At 42.4% G+C, this 24,218-nt stretch overlaps 1 long non-coding RNA gene and 1 pseudogene across 1 annotated transcript; both read right to left on the bottom strand.

Moving 5' to 3' along the window:
* Positions 1 to 24,218, bottom strand: part of LOC120374531 — a 202,284-nt pseudogene that overhangs the window by 50,441 nt on the left and 127,625 nt on the right.
* On the bottom strand, positions 1,211 to 23,710 carry LOC120375074. The gene is made up of 4 exons (XR_005586426.1): positions 23,479 to 23,710; positions 22,358 to 22,519; positions 1,664 to 1,830; positions 1,211 to 1,272 (listed from the first exon to the last, which is right to left on the bottom strand). It is a non-coding gene; the product is annotated as an uncharacterized LOC120375074 (long non-coding RNA).

Here is a 24,218-nt window from a genome sequence, read left to right as displayed (position 1 = left end):
TAAATGTGAACTTTGGTATTCCAAGAAAAGACCAGGAACGGTCAGGGTCCAAAACGCTCTACACTGGAAATCGCCTCTTTAAAATTTCAAAAGGAACTCACCACTGGCCTCCACTCTCTGTTTATTTTTGCCTGTTACTTTATATAACATTCATTTTTCATGTCCATAAGAGATTTTCAAAGACACAAACTCCAACTCCCATTGAAAGTTAATGTCAGTTGGGTGCTTATCTGCACTTTGTGCTTCTGAAAATCTCCCACTTAAAATACATATTTTTAAAAAACAGTAATAATAGCAGGATCATACTAATATAGGATCCAACCCTGTGGTCCATGTGTAGGCAAACTCTCATTGACAATCAGTTAACGCAGTGAAATCAATGAGAGATTTTCTTGCATGTGGACTGCAGAATCAGACCTCTACTTAATGGTAATCCAGTTTTCTTAATGACAATAAACTCATTGGGTTTACAGTTTATCTTTGTATGGAACTAATTTATTGCCTACTAAAATAATGTAGTATCACTACCATTGCTTAAGCAATAATCTTAAACAGTTATTTGTATTTTAATCTTATATATAGCTTATCATCCAACTTTATAAAGAGATCTGTGTAGGCGGTTTTTGATTCACACACACACAGTAGAACTGAGATGTACTTTGTGTGCCAAAATTAAATGAAAAAGTGACAAAGTGACAATGTACAGTGTCTAATATTAGCAGGTAAGGTGAAGTTTATGCAAAATGCGGAGTGTCAGTCAACTGCTGGCACAGGGCAACACTTGTTAGTCCCTAAATGATCTGATTGCATGTTCACAACTACCATTTCCGTGAAGCCTCATTCAAGGAGATATTAATGGCCATTATTGAGCTGCAACACAAAGGTATCACAGAGGGAAAGTACAAATGACACTCTTCAACTGTTCCTTGTAAGCATAACTCCTGAAATGGGATCTTTTGACCTATATTCTCTTATCAGAATGTTTAAAGGCTCAGTAAAAAGGTTAAAACAAGAAAGGATTGAGCTAAATGTTTCTGTTAAATTAAAGGATTGATTGCAAACTGGCTACCATATAATATTGTGGGGGCGGGGGAGAATTAGGTTGCCTATAAAACAAAGCCCAGGGAGGTCTTAGGATTTTATAATGGACAAATGTTTGGGAAGCTGTTTGAAAAAGTTTGCACCTGTACTTTTGCACCCACAACAAACCTCAGGAACAAAACTGCAGATGCGATTCAAAGGGACTCATCCTTACACAGTGCTAAGCGTCTCCTGCAATGCAAAAGTGGGACATGAAGATGCTCAGTATCTTGGAGAATACAGTACTAAGGGCACAAATCACAGCATTTAGATGTCTAACTACCTGGGCGCCTGAACTTCTAAATGCATGCACCTCTAAACGTAATCATGGAGTTATCACTCAGACACTGTTGCTTATTAGTTTTAAAACAAAGTGCAGAAATGCACAATACGTTTGTTGCTGTTTAAAATGTTCAGGTTTTGTTTCCAATGCTATTCAGCTGTGGGTAGACTGTAAGGTTTTCAGGGCAAGGACCTATTTGCTCGCAGCTGCTGTTTGCCCACCAACTGTATAATGTCATTGATAATAATAATAGCTCTGTATAGATAGCTAACAAATAACATAAATATTTGAAAGAGCTACCTGTGAAGCTGTTGTCTGGAGCTTTTCTCTTCTTCCCAAGTAGATTCTGGTAGAGTTTGATAAGTTCCAGAAAGCTCTTAGGAGCTGCATAGTTATGATGTTTTTCATTCTGCTCATATTTGACACTTACTTCATTAACACTTGTATGTGCAAAAGCAATGAAGTGGCTGAAAAGCAAATATACAGAAAAGAATACTTTGTAATATACAAATGAAATCCCCTATTTTAGGCTCTAATCAAGGTGATGTTTTGCAAGCAATGTTTAGCATCACTAGTTGATTTAATCTCTCTTTTTCAAGATGACGCAAACAATTAAGGGTCAGTTTGGGGTTGGCTTCTGTGTGCCTGTGTGTGCAGGGGGTGAGATATAAGCAGCCTTCTTCCCCACCTGGGCAGCCGGCATAAGGGTCAACCACAACTGTAGTGCTTTTCTCAAATAGCACCGGGACTGCTCCTATTCTGAGACTCCAGGAGCACAATCCACCCCAAGGGGACAGGGGAAAGAGGTGGGGCCAGGTTTGCAGAACGGGCCCAGTACAGCAGAGGGGGTATGTTGTACCCAGTGAAAAGATGTAACAATAGGCCAAGATGGGGAGCAATCTGCCTCCTCGAATTCCCCAGTGGCAGCACTTTTTACTCTGGACTGTTTGCATTTGGCACAGTTTACCCTAAAGGAAGGAGAAAATAAAAGTGCTTTGAGGGGTGTCTGATTTTGCAGAGACAGAGCATTGCAAAGAAACAGACATTTAAAGTCAGATGAGTAATGACAATATGACTATCTATACCTCCTTAGTAAAACAGTTGATGCGATACCCTCTAAACCTGATTTATTACTAGCACCTTGTGCCAGGAGTTTGCAGACCTGGGTAGTACTTGGCTGCCTCATTATACAGACTCTGCACCCTAGACCGTTTCTTTTCTGGCTGGTGTCATTCTGGAGTAATACATCATTGGGTACCATACTAGGTGATGCATTACATGAATACATCAGAAAATCAGCTGGCTCAGTCTCTCAATCCTTGGCGTCCAGCAACAGCTGACTCTGATGATGTATTACACGAACACCACAGTCTATCATTGCAATACATCAGAGCAAGGCACTGGTCCGAAGGTGTATTTCTCAAAATATGGCATTGCTGAAAGAATCTGTCCAGGAGAAGGAATCTAGGTTAATTATGGAACAGAAGGTACGGTACATTGCTAAGAGGAGGAGGCTTCTTAGCTTCAAATTTTTGATGGTAAAATACAATTTGCATTCAAACAGATTATATTACAAGAGAGGGCCATGTTGTAATTACTCAGTTGGAGACAAACCCCACAGCTGGGTCAAGATGCTGCCACCTGTGATGCATATCAGAGTAGGGATTAGGTACAGTTCATAAAAAGTCTCAGTGGGCCTTGTTCTGCCCTTGTGCACAGAGGTTTCCCATTGACTGGGAACACTGCTCGTGCATCTGAGGGCAGAAGTTGGCCCCGAAGTTTCAAGGGAGCCATCTTGGGATTGAGACTGCTCACCATGAAAAGGGTGTGTCTATGCCCAATGCCATGTGAGGAACCCACATGAGTCTCATCAGAAGATGATGGACTGGCAGTGGATATGAAGCAGGACTCTTGTGACGATTGTTTTCAACAGTGGCTCCCTCAAGCATGTTAGAACACAGCTGGGGACAAAGTTACCAACTATCACTTTTTCAAGTCCCGCTCCTCTCAAACTAGGTTGCTTTCAGAGCCCTTCACTGGCATCTAATTCAGGGCTGTCACGTCCTTTCTCCAGAGTCACTCCCCATTCTGATAGCCCAGATAACTCCTTACGCAGCTGTGTCGCAGATGGTGAAGTAAGTGTGTTGTGTCTCATCCTACTGCATGGTGGAGGGTGCACTGGCTCCTCCCGTCCCCACACCCACTTGACCCATTTACTCATTGCTTCCCATTGTGCTCAGCTGATGGGAAATACTCCTGTGAGGAACGCATTACTTCCTCGGGATTCAGACACACGAGCAGAGCACTGATCAGTGTGTTTCACCTGCATACCCAGTGATAAGAGATGCTTTCCCACCAGCAGGTAGGGCAGCATACGGACACCTACAGTTCTTGGCCCTCTTGCAGATACTGACCACTGGTTAGAAGTATGGCAGCTGCTAGCGCTCTTCTCCTCCTAGTGCTGACATTATTACTACCAGACATTGATTCACAACCATGAGTTTGCACCTTTGAATCCCTCCATTGCCTCCTCACTGCCCTGCATATCCAGTTCAAACTTCTTCCCCAGCACACCTCTGTGACTTCATCTCCTACTGAATGCCTCTGCCCTCCTCCACTGATGACAGCCTTCATGACCTTTCCTTCTTGTCGGTCTCACCCCTGTCTGCATGTCTTTTACAGCGCTGCTCCTAGGCTTGGAACACCCTCCTATATCAGAGTTCATCAGCTCACTTACCTCAGTCCCTTAATTTATTTCTGCTGTATTACCTACAAGAAATACAATTAAAAAGTTAACGATTTGCTACAGAACCTCAAAATATGCACAAGCCAAAATAGGTCAATGCATATTATTTTAACCCTTGTCCTTCCTTTCTCCACTACGCTGTCACCCCTTTTAAAACTGGATCACTAATTCCTCGAGCTACGCCTTTCCTACATATGTGAGTCTGTAAAGCCCCTGTGCACATTTGAAGCAATATAAAAACAACAGATAATAATAGTATCTCAGGTTTCAGAGTAGCAGCCGTGTTAGTCTGTATCTGCAAAAAGAACAGGAGTACTTGTGGCACCTTACAGACTAACAAATTTAACTCCTGTTTTTTTTAATAGTATCTCAGTATATGCCCAATTCTAATCTTTAATACATTTTCAGGGAAAGCCTCCAGCTACCTTGGCATCTGAACTAGGTAAAACAATGAAGCTGCATCATTGTAACAGATGATGGATATAGGAACGGCACTTGGGAAGAGGGACTTCACAGCCACGTCAAAGAGCTATTCAGAGTGAGAAAGGGAATAGAAACTAGAGAGCTTGAAGTAAAAGGAACAAGAAAGTCCAACACTGCTATGAGTGTGTCTACCTTGGGCAGCTCTAGGAATCCCGCCGCCCCAAGCAGGGCGGCGCGCCACAGGGCGCGCTCTGGCGGTCGCCGGTCCCGCGGCTCCGGGGGACCTCTTGCAGACATGCCTGCGGAGGGTCCGCTGGTCCCGCGGCTCCGGTGGAGCATCCGCTGGCATGACTGCGGGAGGTCCACTGAAGCCGCGGTACCAGCGGACCCTCCACAGTCATGCCTGCGGGAGGTCCACTGGTCCCGCAGCTCCGGTGGACCTCCTGCAGGCATGACTGCGGAAGGTCCGCCGGAGCCGGCTGCCGCCCTGCTGGCAAAATGCCGCCCCAAGCGCGTGCTTGGCGCACTGGGGTCTGGAGCCGGCCCTGGTGTCTACACTGCAATTCGACACCCGTGGCTGGCCTGTGCCAGCTGACTCCGGCTCGGGCTATGGGGCTGTTTAATTGCATTGTGGATGTTCAGGCTCAGGCTGGAGCCGGAGCTCTGGGACCCTTCCGCTTCTTCAATTTTAACCAAAAAAATTAAAAGCTGTTTAATAACAGTTTCAAAATCTTAATGAAACATTTTATTTGGGGTCCAACAAAATGCTCAGTTCACCTGATATCTGCCCAACTCTAGCTGGGACGCTAGTCAACACTGTTATTCTGCACAAATATGATTAATAGCATATGTAAATATGATGACTCAAATACATGAATGGGGGTGGCCATTTCAGGAATGTGTCATATATTTGCTCGAGACAGTTTTAGGATTTTCTTTGTTGTTCAAAAGAAGATCTAAACAGTCTTCTGTTTATGAAAGATGTCACTCACACTGATATGCACGACAAGCAGCCACATGGATAACGCAGCAAGAATAGACAAATAGTACTGAATGATTAATAGTTAATAAGAACTGATTCACCCAAGACACTTATACCTTCCTCCATAATGAGAAACAGGGTTCATAATAAGTGATACAAATTTAGACACAAATGTAGATGTTGTGTCTTTCAGTGCAATACCACATTATTGTACTCTCGGAGTCTGGGGCAGTTCACAAGGATTAAGGACGTTGGAGCCATAAAGCCTCAATGGGGGTTGAATTCTAGCTGCTAACTCAAATCAAAAACAAAGTTGCCGTGTCTTTGCTACTGTTTTAACCCAAGTTAAGAACACACCTTTTTTCTGCAGTGTAAACGTATCCTAAGACTGCAAGGTCTTCAGAGCCAGGAATTTATTTTCTTCCTTCTCTATAAGCACCATGCACAGCAACAAAGCTATATAACTAACTAAAAAATGTGGCAGTTTAGTGCATACATATGTAATAAGAAATATGTTTTAATGGGATTAATGGCTCAATCCCACCTACTAGCTGGCATGCTTCTTTGCTGGTGAATTGAATAGTTTCCAAGAGAGGTGCTGAGGCACTCTGAATAAAAGAAGGTTCAGTCAAACCATAAATATGTGTAAGTATTTTAAATCTATTAGCCATATTCTGCCCAGACTTATAGTAGGGACTGCTTTGGGCACAAATCAAGGCACACTTTACCTTTAATTCCTTCCTTCTTTTAATGCACAACTCCCAGTAATAAACACAGAGGGAAAGTTCATTATTTTTCAAAATCTAATTTAGGCATCTGCTTGAAGCTACTGCAGCACTTGAATCTGGCACTTTATGTGATATCAGTGCTCCATTGTTACTTAGTATTTGGACAGCTGAGTTACAATTCTGGAGCACTATATTGTTCTGTTTCTATGAAAATCACTTCTTGTGTTGACTACGCTTATTCTTTTCCACTTCATTTCTATATTATAAATCAACTTAAGAGCATCAGGGATATTATTAGTAACTTATTGTTACCTTTTTTCAATGCACTTTTGAATACCAGCACTCCTCAGTCACAAGTGTCAGCATATTAAGTGCTGTTCAGACATCTGAAAATAATATATCCCGCTTCTAAGGCTTCCATTGCATTAGTGGTATGTTAATTATTACAGCAAATGATAAAACACTGCAAAATTGTTTTCTCCCCCACCCTAATAACATAAATAAAAGGAGCAATTAATTTCCTACAATAAAAACAGGCAATACAATAACGTACAAATGTAGAGTTTCTTCATTATTGCATCAAATTGCAAAACGGAAACATATAATTTCAAAAGGCTCAAAAGTAAAAATGGAAACACAGCTGATGTTGCGTCAGCATGTAGGCTACAAAAAATGTGAGGCTTGCACAGCTCTCAGCCAACCTCCTTGGATAAGCCAGTTCAGTAAAAATGTCTAAACTAAAAACTCTAAGGTCTAAGCCGTCACTTGATACAAAAATACATTGTTCTCTTTTCATTAGGCTTTACTTTTGGTATTTTAGATAACCAGTTTTCTAAGCCCTTATTGCTAGTTATCCGTATAATTCTACAAGCTCATAGTATTGCAGCTGATCTTAAAACGTCAGTGTCATGTGGATGTACAGATATACTCACAAATAACAATAGTTTTTCAAATGGCATTTGGATACACTCAAACAATATATATTACACTTCACATACAGTTGCCAGCAGTACTTTAAAATCCTCCAGGTCCTCTCTGATATTCTGGTTGGTTGTTTGGTTTTTAGTTGCTGAAAAAGGTGACACTTTTTTTTAAAACACATTTTTGTGCAATTTTACAAGTATTCAGGGCACATTCCCTGCTTTGCATGGAAAATGTATTTGCACAGTTGTCAGAATGATGGACAGGGAGAGAATGATAGGAAGGAGCACTGATCTTTGCTTGTTATTACATACAATAGCCCAGTAGGAATCATGATGTGTTGGTGAGACAAACTGTGTCCCATCCTGGAACATATTACGTTTGTCTCCAGGACACACATGACTTCACTATGGTGTCTAACCTCATTCATAATAGATGCTAATCTTTTCAGGGCTGACTGATGACAGCACTTCCTGCCCTTCACGGAATTAGAGCTGGGTTTTATCAAAGGACTCAAACTGCCTGCTAATTAGACTAATTCCCTTCATCATGAATTATTTATTTCCATTGGTAACCGATCACTGTGACATTAATGGGTTCTGCTCAACTTAGTTTCATACTAATATACACTATAAGTTAAATGTTTAAAAACTCCTGATACTTTACTTCAGGTCAAGTGTATCCTAGTCTAACTCTTGACAGTTTCAGTGAAGTTTTGATTGGTAAGTTCGAGGAACAATTAAAAATAGAAAACAAAACTGCAGAATGGCTTTAAATTCTGCAAGCACATTTGTTTTTTCCCAGTTATCAGGCGACTGAGTCAAAATGAACGCGTACTTAGGGCTCAAGGGTGCAAAATACCAACCCACAGCTTCCAGTGGTTTTGATAAGAGTTCATGTTGAGATTCTGCAGTGCTTGCAAATCCAAAACTCCCATTCAGTGCAAGAAGTTTTGGGTTGTAAGTATCAAGGCTAAATGAAGGCAAATGATAGATCATCAAGTTAATGGGGACATACATTGAATTAACCCTAATTCCAAGTAAGGCTAAATTGTAAGAGCCACAAAATGATTTACCCTAATCAGAAATAAATTATACCTTAGTTACTATTATATAAACCTCTTTATAAAATACCTTGTTGTATCTTACTATTTAAAGACTAAACTCTAATTTGGCTGAAAAGATATGGTTTATTATTAAACTGCTTAATTAGTTCCTAATTTTATATATGTGCGTGTGTGTGTATATATATACATATATATAACTTTTACTTGGTATAATGTTACGACGTTTCAATTAGCTCAAGGCAATGGATGATGTTTTACCCCCACCATCATTACCACTGAATTTACACCACACCTTTGACACATGGAGTTGTTATGAATCGTGCTTATCTACAGTATAGTACAAGGTCATTGTTTTCTCCCTGCCTTCACTCTTTAATGCCTTCACTCTTCACTCTTTTCTCCCTGCCTTCACTCCTGCAAAGGTGCTATGTGCCTTCTGGGAGGTGATGGGCACACTCAACTCTGATCAACTTCAGCAGGTGTTGAGCGTACTCTGTACCTCCAATGGTGCACACAGTGCTTGCAGGGCTGGGCCCATCATTTGAAGTTGAGTGTATTCCATATGCATCTGCTCTTAAACGCTGCTATTCTCTCTCTCTCTCTGATCCTGTCAAGTCAGTCAGAGAATAGGTTTTATTCCCGTTTAATCATCCTGTCTATAAAATGTTGTAAAACAAAATGCCTACAAGACCTAGAAGGATCAACAGCCAGGTTTTTTTGTATTAATGAGTGTAGAATAATAACTACAATGAGCTATCTGGGCAGAATAGTCTACATCTCCTGGACTAATAAAGAATTTGTACAGTACATCTGACAGACATTCTTGCATAGCAGAATCTAAAGAAGAATGTGTGTGATTTTAATGCAAAGTGATGTCTCATAGAGGTTTGGTTAAAAAAAGATAGAGAGATCATATTCAGGAAGTATATGTACATTTTGGTCACAGTGGGGGTTACTTTCACTGTGAAAATAAAGGTGTTATTTTTCTACTATTGCAATAATACAGAATCAATGAGAGACAACTGTGAACTTCAATGGCATCAAGGGGTTTCTGTTGACATCATAAACCACAAGAGCAGAGCTCAAATGGATTGAGATGTCACCAGAAACCCCAAGATGGCATTATAGCCTTGTTTTTCTAAGTTGCTTTTTTCCCCATAAACACATGAATCCAACTTTTATTTTAATTAGAAAAAATGAACCTCTCTCATTTTCTTCCCATCCTCCTAGTTCCCATCTCTTCTTTTGGGTTCTCTTCCCCTCCTGTTTTCCCTCCATCCTCCTTCTTGCCTTTTCTCTCCTTTCCTACTCACTATTCCCCTCCACTTCTGCCTCTTTCATGCCCTAAAGCAAACTTCTACTGCAATGGGCAAATTATGAGATTTTGCTGGACACGATAGCAGTGATTTCTAATGTCATTTCAATAGTGCAATTAGTTATTTTGATAATACAGATAGACTATTCTATTAGACAAAAAGAGGCATCAGTCAAGTACCTCTCGTTATGTGTACAAAATTCCTGGCCAACAGTATAAGATTTCAAAGAGCTGGGGCTGTCTCTAAGCAACTACTGATGCAGTTACATAAAATATCTTTCAATTCAGACTTAATATTACTACTACTACTACTACTAATAAACACTTATATAGTGCCTTCCATCTGATGAATTAAGTCTCAGGAGCCCTCTTATGTAGACACTATCCCCATTTTACAGAGGTGTATGTTATTTGCACAAGGTCACACGTGTCCTGATCTCATTACATTCAAAGAGATTTTTGCCTTTGCCTTCAATGGGCACAGGACAACAGTGAGTAAACAACAGAGTCAATAATAGAACTCAACTCTCCTGATTCGCTATCCACTGGGCTGTGTCGACTTGCATTTGTGGAGGGACGGACGAGGACAAGCCGGACAAAGGTGACATTGCTTCTTCTGGTATAACTGAGAGGATATCTTCTCCACATGCTGATGTACAAACACTATATGAAACATTTTGAGTCACATTTCTAACTTACAGTTCACCTGGAAAAGGCAGACTTTGCCCCTCATTGTTCTTCTGAAATGAACAAACCCACCCAACTCACTTTTGAACTGTTTTTTTTTTTAAAAAAAGGGTGTTCTGGAACTGTATCCTGTTGTATACATAACATTGCAAACTTAAAACTAGCTTTTATTATAATGAAAGCCACCATGCAGTACAAGTAAACAGAAAGAGGACACTATACAAACACACATGAAACATTTCCCATATAATAGTAATCACACTTTGCTTGTAATATTATTAGTGTGTGCTGTCTTACTCAGGGTGTTACTGAGTTGTGCTTAATAGATTTGACTGATACAAGATTTTGACAAAAATATGTCATTCACATCATCTACAAAGTGTTCTGCTTTATATTTATTTTTGGAAAGTTCTGTTTTTTGAGATGCATGATAAATAAACCCCAGAAAAACAGGAGAAAATGTGTTTAGGGTATTTTAGTTTTACAACTGCAATTATTGGATGATTTAGTTGCAGAGAGAAGTACACAGCCCAAGAAGTGCAGTAGAGAAGGTCACAGGAGCTCTAAAAGGGATACTGTTATAAAAAGAGATTTTTCATGATCGTGAATGTGCAAAATCAATTTAAAGCAGGACCAAAGATCAGGAATTCTAAGGACTGAGGGGGATGTGTAGGGGGAGGAAAAGAGGGAGAAAACTGAACTTTGCTACAATAGAAAACATTTGTGATTAAAACTAGTACTGAGCAAAAAATGAAAGAGGAAATTGTTGTGGTATTTCAAATGACAATGCTGGCTCTGACATTAAGCACAGCAGGTAGGCATATCCTGCATGGATTTTAAAAGATGTTTGTTTTTAAAGTCCTGGTCACTGAAGTGCCAATGAAGCATCAGAAGATAAGTTTGCACAAAGGGGTGAGGGGTGCATGAGCTATAGAGGTGGTGACAGAGTACTGTGGCTGGGTGAATAATGGTGTGGGATGCTAGAGCAGTATCAGAGAGCTAAGTTGTTCTGAGATGCAAAGAAGGCACAGGAGAGTTAGCATGGTCAGATCTCAGGAACAGAAAGGGGACAAGAAAGCAGTAAAAATATAATTTGATGATAGGTTTAGCAGCAGTTGATCCTGACGTTCTGGAGTGGAGCTGAAAAGGAAGGGAAGGAGAAGTACCTCTAGAGTGAAAATAAAGAAACTTATGCGGGTTTGGGCACTTCTGGCACCCAAAGAAGGTTGTGTTGTTATGCAAGTGGTACCTTCAACTGCCTCACATAGAGAGAGTGTTACTCTCCCCCAGTTGTGGGTGAGACCATGAAGACACTGCTGACAGAATCACTCACATGTTATAACATTGCCCACAAATTTGTGAGGATAAACATCTCTGTTTGGAACTAAGCTAAATAGTGCTGCTTTCAAGTACGTGGTGTCCCACTCAGACCTATAAAATGTGTGGTCAAAATGTCCCTCTAGCACCACCTCTCAACCAACCCCTGCCATGTACCCACATCCAACCCAAATATTTTCCCTCATGCAAATCAGAGGAACGACGTGGCCCCAAGCCACAGTATGTTCTTCCTCTGCACAATGGTGGAGCAATACTCCCAGCTGCAAAACTAGCTGTAAGTAAACTGGAGCCCAGAGCAGGGACTATTTTTAGTTTCCAGATTGAATGTATAAGTGGGTTGCCATCTCCGACTTCCCATTGTATGTGTCTCTTTCCTCTGACTCACAATTTCTCCTTCCTGCCTTCCAAGATTCCCTCTTTATTTGCTACTCAATCACATTAAGGCAGGGAATTTAACCTCTATCTTTTCCTGCAACCTGTGATTCACAGCTGGATTCCTGGGGCTCTTCTAGCCAGATGGCTGCTTCTTACAGTGAGTTCTCCCACCCTCTGGAGTCATGGTGCCCTAAACACCCACGTATCCAGGGATGCCTGAAAAGCAACTCCTGCCCAATACCCCACCACTGTGAAATATTGCTCGGGAACAAACATCATAAAGCTCTCAATCAAAGACACACACACACATACAGTATATTACTATTATTCTCTGGGAACCCACGTTTTAAAATTTTAGTGAAAAAAAACAATGAAAAATGTTTTATGGACTTGAAATGTCTCTCCCTGTGTATACATGTGCCTTTGATCCTGCGTATACGTGTGGCTTTGAACAGTATGATGCCTTCCCAGGTCCATACCTCCTGTTTTGCCAGGCAAGTCTGGCAGCTACCCTGTCCACCCTCACAAAATAATTGCCATCTTTTCCCTCAGAGCTGACAAGCAGGGAATAACTGACACCTGTATAACTGTGAGGTCCAGCTCCAATTTTCCAAGGCACAGTTCTGTGATAAGTGACAAGTCATCTGCAGACATGTTAAATCATCCCCACAAATTCTGTCTGTGGCAGCTCCTTTGCAAAAATCTTTGCTTTGGAATCACACCCCATACTAAAATAAGTGATGAGAGAGTCCCTTCATGACCGGGATTGTCTCTTTTCTCTGTTTGTACAGCACCCAGCACAATGGGGCCCCAATTTCAAATGGGCTCTTTGGACACTTATTAAAATATTTATCGGTTATAAATATAGTTTGTGCTGCACTGCACATTGCCACCCAACACACATCATTTATATGCAGTGAGGGACTATCTAGCAAGTTTCCTGAATCTGCTTCAGTTTACCACAGCATCTGGGAATTTTAAAATAATAGGAAAAACCTGTCACAGTAGTTTGACATTTGTTCAAACAAAGAACTGAATCAGCTGCCTGAGAACTCAAGAGAGAGAACCAGTGGCAGTGGCCATTTATTAGCAAGGCATTTAACCTCACCGAAGTCCATCCTCCATACCAGTTATTACTTTAGCCTGGTAATTTACAAGCGTTATAACTTTAGAAATATTAATAATTTTTTTGGTGACCAGAAACTTCTGCACAGCTTAAGCTATGCCCTGATCAGTCACAGAGGTAATTTGAAGGTTAGGCATATAATGAGAACTTTGAACAAATGTCCGTGGGTGAAGCAAGCAAAAGTAAACAGCACGTTTTGTATCTAAACCTACACCTTTCTATAAATGAGTTCCTAATCATCTGCCAAAGGGTCTCGCTTTCTGTTTGCCAAGTTTTCTAAAGAGTATGTGGTCCAAGTAGGCTAATATATCAATACTTAAGCAGAAAAACAAAAGATGGATTATTAAACTTTCATATTTGTGCTTGGGAATCTTTTTGGTTGCTTGCTTGCTTTTTGTTTTTAACTCCTCTGTAAACCATTTCAAAGTCCAAATAACTCTTTTACTTTGGGTTCTCTTCCCCTCTGCCCCATCCTTCCATGGCATTTTGCAAAATAATTTTTCATTCATGCAGAAACAATGCTGCTTTGTGATCTCCTGAATCTGCAGGTCTTTGGCGTGGACTATAGTAGGTCAGAAATTGTCTGTCCTTTCTGTCAGACTGTCATTCACACTGTGATATTTCACCTAGTGGAGTTTTTGCCTCCCCAAGCAAAAAAAATAAATCGGGGGGTGGGGTGGAGTGGCGAAGCAAAAAAAAAAAACACCTGCAGAGCAGCCGGAGTGGCAAAGCAGGAAAAAAAAAAACCTGTGGGGCGGCGGGAGCGGCAAAGCACACACACACACACACACAAAAACCCCTGCAGGGCGGCCGGAGCGGCAGAGCGCACACACACACACACACACAAAAAAAACCCTGTGGGGCGGCAGGAGCGGCAAAACACACACACACATACAAAAACCTGTGGGGCGGCCGGAGTGGCAAAGCAGGGGAAAAAAAAAACCCCACGTGGTGGCTGGAGTGGCGAAGCAGGGGAAAAAAAAATCTGCCAGGCGGCTGGAGCTAGGGTGCAGGGGGACTCCCTGTGCTGCAGACATGCAGTGGAGTGCGGACCCGGTCTAGCGGGGGGAGGGGGAGGAAGTGGGGGGCCTGCCAGGGCTTTAGAGGGTCCCTAGCCACGCGGCCCCTCCCGCCACGCCGCCTGCCTGCCAGGAGGGCTCTGCGTCGCTCTGGTCGGCTGGGAGGGAAGGACGCGGGCTGCCCTGCTGAGTTTGCTGCAGGGCGCTCCCCTCCTCCGCGCCAGAGCCAGAGCGGGGAACTAAAAAGAACAAGAAATAAAAGGGCGGCCGGAATGCCGCCCCTTGGAATCTGCCGCCCCAAGCACGAGCTTGCTCAGCTGGTGCCTGGAGCCAGCCCTGGGAGTTTGCATCATGTATGTGTCGCTCTATTTTCACTTACAAAATCACTCCAGTAGGGGCAGTGAAATCTAGCCACTAGCAGCACTATTCCATTAGTGGTACAATCAGCAAGATGCTCATAGTGCTAATTAAGCAGTACTTTTGGTGGCTAAATACTAATAGCATGTGCAGGCTGTCTCAGAAAGCAGAAAAACATTCCACATGAGTCTGAAAACTTTGTAGTTTCCCTGTTTCTATAATGACTGAACCAGAATCACAGAGCTCAACATTCTGGAACTTTGGTACTGTATGTTCAAAATCCAGATGCAAATTATGACTCAAACCTCTCTTTAAATATTTTAAGATACGTACATAGTCCTATTACATACACATATGCACATCCATGCATATTTATTTATAATACATAAAAACACATTAAAGAATGTTAAGATTGCAAAGGCAAACACTCAAACAATAGGAAATCCCACAATTAAGGTTGCCCATGCAACCTTAATTCAGCCCCCTGCTTCCCCCACGCATATGTATTATGAAACAGTCTTAAATTACATGATCACAAAATATTTTTTTCCATAGGGCCCCTGCCTCAGTGCACAGGGTGAACAGTACTCATTGAATATTCAGCGTTTCTTTTTATCCTCATTATGTGTGTGGCTTCATACATTTAGGAAGGAAAAATCAATTACAATTGCAAAATGGGGAATAACTGGCAACAAGGTAGTACTGCTGAAAAGGATCTGAGGGGTTACAGTGGATCAGAAATTGCATATGAGCCAATGTGATGCAATTGCAAAAAAAGACTAATATTTGGAAATTTATTAACAGGAATGTCGGATATAAGACAGGGCATGTAATTGTCCTGCTCTATGCAGCACTGGTGAGGCCTCAGCTGGCAGGGCCGCCCAGAGGATTCCGGGGGCCCGGGGTCTTCGGCAGCGGGGGGCCCTTCCATTCCGGGACCCGCCGCCGAAGTGCCCTGAAGACCCGCGGCGGGGGCCCCCCCGCCGCCGAATTACCGCTGAAGCGGGACCCGCCGCCGAAGTGCAGCCCGGTCTTCGGCAGTAATTCTGCGGCGGAGGGGGGCCCCGCCGCGGGTCTTCGAGGCACTTCGGCGGCGGGTCCCGGAACGGAAGGGCCCCCCGCCGCCGAATTACCACCGAAGACCGAGCTGAACTTCGGCGGCGGGTCCCGCTCCATCTTCGGCGGTAATTCGCCAGCGGGGGGTCCTTCCGCCCCGAAGAGGAAGGACCCCCCGCTGGCGAAGACCGGGAGCGAAGAAGCTCCTGCGCCCAGCCCCGCAAGAGTTTTCTGGGGCCCCCCGGAGCGAGTGAAGGACCCCGCTCCAGGGGCCCCGAAAAACTCTTGTGGGGGCCCCTGTGGGGCTCGGGGCCTGGGGCAAATTGCCCCTCTTGCCCCCCCCCTCTGGGTGGCCCTGTTAGCTGGAGTAGTGTGTACAATTCTGGGTGCCACACTTTAGGAAAGGTGTGGACAAATTGGAGAGAGGCCAGAGAAGAACAACAAAAGTGATCTAAGGTTTAGAAAACCTGAACTATGAGAAAAGGTTAAAAAAACCCAGAGCCTGCTCTGTCTTGAGGGAGAAAAACTGAGAAGGACTATCTTCAAATAAGTGAAAGGTTGTTACAAGGAGGACTGTGATCAATTGTTCTCCATGACCACTGAAGGCAGGACAAGAAGCAATAGGCTATGGGCTTAATTTGCAGCAAGGCTAGATATTAGAAAAAACTTTCTCGCTATAAGGATAGTTAAGCTCTGGAATAGGCTTCTAAGGAAGGTTGTGGAATCCCCATTATTGGAGGATTTTAAAAACAGGTTGGACAAATGCCTGTCAGGGATGATCTAGGTTGACTTGGTCCTGGCACAGCGCAGGGGACTTGGCTTGATTTGACTTCACAATCTCTTCCAAACCCACTGTTCTATGATAATTTATTGCATAGCACCAAAACCCTGCACTGAATACAGAATTACTAATGTCCTTATGGGCTTCTCTGTGATGCTGTGATCTTAGTAATTTAGTTCTTTATAATTATTAATGAGTTTATCTTCACAACATTCTTGTGAGGTAACAGGGTATTATTCCCATTTTATACATGGTGAACTGAGGCACAATGGTTAAAGCCAAAATTGTCAAAAGTGTCAGCTGATTTTAAGTGTCCAATCTGAGAAGCCGACAGCCTGATTTTTCTGAGTGCTGAGCAGGACCAGCTCCAGGCACCAGCGCAGGAAGCAGGTGCTTGGGGCGGCCAATGGAAAGGGGCGGCACGTCCGGGTCTTCGGTGGCAAAGTCCCTCAGTCCTCTCGGAGGGAACGACCAGCTGCCGAATTGCCGCTGAAGAATGAAGCGGTGCAGTAGAGCTGCCGCTGAAGTGCCGCCAATCGTGGCTTTATCTTTTTTTTTTTCCTTCAACGCTTGGGGCAGCAAAAAAGCTGGAGCCGGCCCTGGTGCTGAGCATTTTGTAGCACTTTATACGTTTGGTGCACTGCTCCCGTTGACCTCAGTTGCAATTGTGAGTTCTCAGCACTTCTGCAAATCAGATCTGAGACATCTCAAGACTGGTACTCAGAAAATGAGGAATACACAAATAGGGCTGGTCAAAACTTTTCGATCTGAACTGCTTTTCAATGGGAAATTGGTTTCTGTCTAAACAATTCTTTTTGCAAAAAGTATCTGCTTCCCAGGGAAAATTTTGTTTTTTCCATCAAAATATTTTGCCAAAAATCTTTTGGTTTTCAGCTGCAAACTTGAACATTTCCATTGGAAGAAAAAATTGGACCAGCTGCAATACACAGTGGCCACTTGTGAAATTTTTGCTTTACGTGACTTGCCCAAATTCACATCAGAACTCTGTGGTAGAGGCAGGGATAGAATCCATTCCTCCAGGGCAGCATTCAGCTGCCTTAACCATGGGATCCTCCTTCCTCTTCTTGCAATCCCCTGCCTCATTCTTACACACATTCCAACTTCCACAACAACTGAACAGGGGTCCTACAGACAACACCAATGGGGGAGTGAAGAAAAAAAGAACTCAGGAGTTCTGAGGAAAAAACAGTATGTGATCATGTAATTGAAGACTGTATTATAATGAATATGCACAAAGGATCCCTATAAAAGTTGCACAGACAACCTTAAATCTGGCATTTCCCACCTAAGGTTGATTTTGCAACTTTAACGTTCTTTTAACCTAGTTTTTTTAAAATGTAATTTCCCAAAACTGAATAATCAAAGGTTGCCTCATATGGAACTATACTGAGCCCCCACACATGCCATCAGCAGGGCTGGGATCTCTAGATCTGCAGCACAGTACAGAATAACTGGGAGCAGCAGACGGCTACCTGCCATTAAAGCAGACAGACACACATATGTTGTCAGTAGGTTTCATAGCTATTTTCTAGACAGCAAATGAATGCTGAGATTCAGGGCTCCTGGATTCAATTCCAGGTTCTGGAGGGGAGCGCTCTCTAGGAGTTCGAGCCCTACTGTCCCATTCCTCCCAGACCACTCATGTTTCTATAACTCACCTCTCAGTGCTGTTTTCCACCTCCCACTCCTATCCTCACTTTCCAGCTCCTGCCCATGTTTCCCCCCACCTCTGCTCCTACTCTCTTCTCTCCACAGCTCCTGGTTCCCCCGCCCCACCCATCTTGTCACTCTCAGCTCCTGCCCAAGTCCCCCTCTCAGCTCCTGCTCCTATCCCCCGTCCCTGCATCTCTTCCCCCATTCTCCCACCATCACCACTTCCTCACCACTCTGTATTTCAGTCCATCTCTTTACTCCTCCTCCTCCTCCTCCTCCTCCTCTATGCTGCTGGGGCATCAACAGGGAGAACACTATAGGTACAGGAGAGAGCCTCCCTCCTCTCAGTGCCTGTGTTCATCCTCCAGCTGCTAGCAGGAAAAGTCCTTCTCAGTCCCCGCAGGCCAGAATGGAGCAGGCTTAGTTGCTCTGTAGGGATGGTCCAACTGGCAGACAGGAGCTGTGAAGGACTGGAGCACGCTGCAGATAGAATCTTCAGAGAATTTAGCTGCTGGACTTTAACAAGTCTCTACTAAATATGTGCAAACTGCTGTTTTTCGGGGCCTTATCATTCTGCCACATATGGGTGGGATTTTCACAGGTGTGCCAGAAGGCACTGACTCCACAGAGACCACCCTGGCCCTGCCAGATTTCAAACCCTTGCTCCAAAGCATAAGGCACCACAGCTTCTCAACAACAGAGTTGAAAGAATTCCCCCACCACACACACCTCATTTTCAGAAACAGCTGAACCATTTTATCTGAACCTTTCCACCAAAAACCTCAGGACTTTTACCTCATTCAGTGAAAAGAATAAATGGTGCTCACTTCATAAGCAGCTGTTCTCTATTTTGTTTTATCCTCAATGTACAGAGTGACACCCCAGGACTTATTACTGCACATTATTCAAACGCTGCTCTGAAGATAGAATTATTAATTTCCTCCTAGGCTTTTCTATGCGCTCCTCACTATGGTATCTAAATGCTTCACAAACATTAATGAATTTATTTTCACTACAACCCTGTGAGGTGAGACTGCAGTATTATCCCCATTTTACAGATGGAGAACCAAGGCATAAAGAGTTGAAGGTAAAAAAATTTTGGGTGCCCAATTTGACACATTTAGGACTTGACGTTGCCGAGTGCTTAGCATTATGTAGCATTTTATACATTCAAAGCACAGCTCCCATTTACTTCAGTTGCATCTGTGGGTGATCAACATTTCTGCAAATCAGACCCCAGGATCTCAAATCAGGCACCCAGAAAAAGGGGAACACACAATTAGCGACCATTGGTGAAAAGCCTGGCTCAAGTGACATGCCCAGCATCACACAGGAACTTTGTGGAAGAGGCAGGGATGAATCCCATTTTCCATTCAACTGCCTTAACTATGATGATATATATCTTTTCTCTTCCTGAAATTCCCTGCCTCATTCACATGCCTCATACAACTTCTAGCTTTTGCAACAACTGAGTCGATGGACTCAGGCAACCATAATAATAGATGATGCTACAGCTCTGCCTATAACAAACATGGCCAGAGTTCAAGAGTGCCTGCTGGTTCCTTGGGTTGAAGGTGGAGATATATAGGTGCATGGTGGTAGAAGGGAGATAGCTGAGTGTGAGAAAGAAAACCGATGAGTGTAGATGGGTTGTTGAATGTCTTAACTGCTTATTTTCTTGCTTTTTGTGGTTTACATTGATGTAATATGCAGTTTCACAATCTTAACTCTAAACTAACAACATTTTTTGTGCAGGAATACATATAAAAATGCATACCTACAGGCAGTCACTCTCTAAATACAGAAATATGAAGTCCGATGTATGCATAGGATTACTTAATTTAACTGAAAATGGTAGCTCGTTGACAAAAAGGCCCTGCTGCGTTCCAAAACCTGGAAAGGTAGCTTTTATGAAGCAAATAATTCTTGAAGAAATGAGTAACAATGCAGTTTGTTTCATATCAGTGTCACAATATTTAGCTCCGTCATTTAAGTATAACTGCTCTATTTTTACAATGTTACCACTATTGATAAATGTGGATTACATGAAATAAGAAAATTCTCCCTTAGGATGGTAACGTGATTATTTATTAAAAGAAGAAAACTGCTACTTACTCATTTCACAGTCTAGATTTAAAACAAATGCTTCTATTTATTATGGTAAATTTAGGTATGACATTTCAATGATTTTGTGTCTAATATTTTTATATTGCAATATAGTCTGTCTACTTTACAGATAATACATATGGTTTATGCGGATCACAATTTGCTTGTGGCTGCTGTCTTGCTGTGTGGAAATGCCCATTCCTTGTTTTGAGACTAATCACAGCAACAACAAAAATTGGTATTTTAGGTGGTATTTGTAAAATGAATCCAGTCCGAAATGCATTGGTTTCTGCCAGTCACCCACCAGGGTTGAATCCTCCCCATGAAGAAATCCCACTGCGGTATCATTTTGCCATTTTTAATGAGGAATTTCACCTCAGTTGCAATAAAAAAGGGGTGTGTGGCTGTTTTACTTTGTTTTTACTGAACTGAGTCTCCCCTTAAAATCAGCTCATCATTTTATAATGAATGCAAATTTTTGGCTTCACAAAACTTGATACCTCTGGGATTAAACATTCGTTTCAGACTGACTCAGAGAAAAAATTATTTCTATTACCACTCAGCCACCTAAACACTAAGAAAGGGTCATTTATATAATGTTCAACTCACGGGTTGGGGTGAGGATCCGACGGGACTGGGCAGCAGGGGCTGGGGGCCAGAATTCTCTCTCTCCTCTTATTTATGCAGTGCTCCCCTCACCTTCCATCCCCTTCCTTTCATCCCCAGTTCAGGCAGAACTTACAATGAAAGCATGGCGTACATGCTGCTTGCATTGTGGTGTGAGGAACTTGCACCTTTGCTCCACTGCACTTTCTGGCCCCATTGGGAGAAACAGGAAGCCAGACAGGCTCACAGCTTCAATGTGATGGGTGTAGCTGTGTCATATTGAGAATTCCTGACCATAAGCAGCCATTCTAGTGCCCCATCCTTCACCCTCTGAGATACACATGATGGATTTCCTGGAATGCCAGAGGCTCATGTTATCACCTTTTTCAAGCTCTGGGAGGGCTCATCCCTTTTTGACAAAATTTGCAAACAGCCTAGCGGGTCTTCTAATCTTCCCCCTGGGAGCTAGTGCGGTGTATTGGGGACTGTGTGCTTTAAGGGCTGAGCTCCCCAGACAGAGTCTAGGTGGGGCACGGTGAAGCTCAGCCCTTAAAGGGCACGGTCCCCAATACTGCATCTGGGGGTCTGGTGGGGAGGCATTCTTCATCACAACTCTGTCCTAAGCCCCTGCTATAACATTCAAAAGCAAAATATCATAAACTGGTTTGAATCAAGGGGAGCAGAGTGCTGTAAGGGAGAGGAGAAAACTATTTGTAATATTGTCTCCTTACACTTTTGGACAACTCCTGGAGGGGAGCTGGTAGAGAATGGACTAAAACAAATGATCCACCATCATATCTGGCACACACTAGCAATCTGAGCAGAGAGGCACTGTACAGAATGGGCTTGGATTCTGAACTACACATTTGGGCTGCATGGGAAGAGGGTAGACCCTAAGATCTGGGATTCAGAGTGGGGAAAGAGCCATATCCACAGATCTCTGGTACCAGGGTTAGAAGCTGGATCCCTCGATGTGGAGTGTGTGGGAAGAGCATCTGTGTATGCTCTCAAATAGAATTGCAGTATTCTCAATTACAGGCATTCAAAAATCATGAGTAAGCCCACCACAAATCACAAGATTGCTTAGAAATCATGAGATTTTTTTTAAAACAAATGATGTGTTGGTTTCTTTATATTTACCATCTGTTTTCTGAGTCTTTATGGTTCACCCATTCATGTTTTCAAGGTTTTTTCTGCAACTATAAAGACTACAAACTTTTATTTTAAATAAAGAAAAAGTTGTATGAGATTGTCATACAGTCTCTTGATTCTAAGATCTGGGTCTTTAAGGAAAACTCATGATAAACTCATGATAAAGTCTTAAGAGTTGGCAAGACTGGCCTGTTTTGGCACATTTGTAGGGCAGCATGTGGAAACTTGCACTCTACTTTCCATGCTGTACATAATCTGTGGATTAGTTTTCATTCTCCACAGCTATCAGTCTGGCACCTTTCAAAAAGGCTGAACAGATATAAAAATTGAAAGCATCTAAAAGAAAATCCTGTAAACCTGGAAATGGCCCCCCACAAGTTGCCTTATATTTAGTAAGAACAAGGCCTGTTAGCAAATCAGCATTTGTTTAAAGCTCTTTTACTGTATAACATTGAACAGCTAGTCTGAAATCATTCTAAGTAATACAATATAAGAAAAATTCCTGTAAACAGAGAAACAAACCAATTGGAACTTACGTCAGATAAATCCACCTTCTCAGTGAAACTGCTGTTGACAGACTGCAGAGCCCCCAGTGGCCATGCATGAAACCAGTCAATGGCTGTGCAGCTCACCAGAGCTAGAAATTTCCTTCCTCTTGCTCTCAGTATAAAAGCCACAGGGGAGAAGCATAACATAACCTGGAAAGCAAAAAGGTTAGCACATGTTGTTAAAAAGTGTCTATGAAACAAGTTTCTGTCCCAGTCCAAATTATATTCAGAACAGTATTAGCACGAAGGGCAGAATGATTTTTGGAGCTCCCTCCTCCCACACCCAGCAAAACTTCAAATCCATTATTGCAGTATTCCCCCCATCCTCCTGCCTCTGCAAAAGAAAAAAAAATCCTCCAACACCCCATACAGACATTCTTCTCTGACAGGCATGCGTCATGGACTGTACTATCCTCTAAACATTTAGCCACTCTACCCTCAATAAGAGGGGGTCATAGGACAATCATCTACCTTCAAAGTCCCACTATAGCCATACTCTCCAATTGCAATTACTCATTTCTGGTATTCACAAATGGAAGCAACATACAGAGGTAATTGGTTTGTCATTGAGGGGTTTGAATAAGAAAAAGACTGAGATGTCTCATGGCTTATTGCTAACAATTCCCATGCTTTATGTTTCCATTCTTCAAACTCAGAGCCACTCAACTTCCCATTGAAACATTCTGGGTATTCTTATTAAAGGATTTCTCCAAGGGATTCAATGTTTGATTATAGTCTGCTAGAATTAGAATTACCAGTAGAAAGCATTCAAAACACTATGTGCAACTGTTTCTATAGTACTTTACAAAAGGCACTGCCCTAATTCATGCATAACCTTGGCTATTACTCATGTCTTTATTCCTAAGGTAACTTACATCTCATCAGGCTTTGCTAGTTTCTGCACAGGAACAAAATATTCAAGTCTCTTCTCTGTAAGAGTAGTTTATTCCATCTCTTAACTGCATGGTGGTTTCTGTTTCCAATCCCCAGATCTTATGATGAGCCCCCTCAATTCCCCTTCCTTTCCTTTATTCTCACCCCAGTTTCCTTTGTCTTTATTGTCTTATGAACCACTCCATTTTTTGCCACCAGGAACCCTCAGTGCTTACCGTGTTCCTAGGGGTATTTCTTTTACCATAACACGTCACTCCAGAAACCACTGTTTTCTGCCAGAGCAGATCGACCATTGTCCTCTGCTTTCACCAGTGCTGCTCACCAACTCAAGGAAGAGAAACATGGTGGATATCAAGCTTTAACCACTTCACTGCTATCAAATATGCCATGTAAATCTAGATAGTCTATTGGTTTAAAGAGACATCCATTTAAAAGAGCAGCAGTTTAAAGAAGGGGCTGTAAAGCAACAAAAAGAAAAGCATTAAAAAGACAATCCTGATATATCCTTTTCTTCGGTTTTGATTTTATTGAATTTTGAACGTCTGCCTTTCTCCTGTGTGTGACAAACACTGCTCTCATAGAGACAAACCAGAAGTAACTTGGCAAATTCAGTATTGGTGTAATTCCACTAACTTCAGTGCAGTTATACCAGGGATTAATTGGGCCCAACATGGGTATTCAGTAGATATGAGTAGTTAGCATGAACAATAAAATCTTTAAGGATTAAAGGATCATTTTATTTTTCATCTATACTTTACTGTCATTTCAAAGGGGCAGTGGCAGCTTGAAAAATAATCACAACTTCTCTTTGAAAGTTTACCGCCTACTAAGTTATCTAGTAACACTAAGAATTGAAGATGATGTCGGGGGGCGGGGGGAGGGGAAGAGTTTCTCTACTTTTTCAGTTTGTTTACTTAGTTAATTTCTCAGAACTTTACATATAGTCAGTTTCTCT

Source organism: Mauremys reevesii, linkage group 11 (assembly GCF_016161935.1).
Source record: "Mauremys reevesii isolate NIE-2019 linkage group 11, ASM1616193v1, whole genome shotgun sequence".
NCBI lineage: Eukaryota > Metazoa > Chordata > Testudines > Geoemydidae > Mauremys > Mauremys reevesii.
Note: the sequence above shows the minus strand (reverse complement) of the source record. Positions and strands in the feature narration are given on the sequence as shown.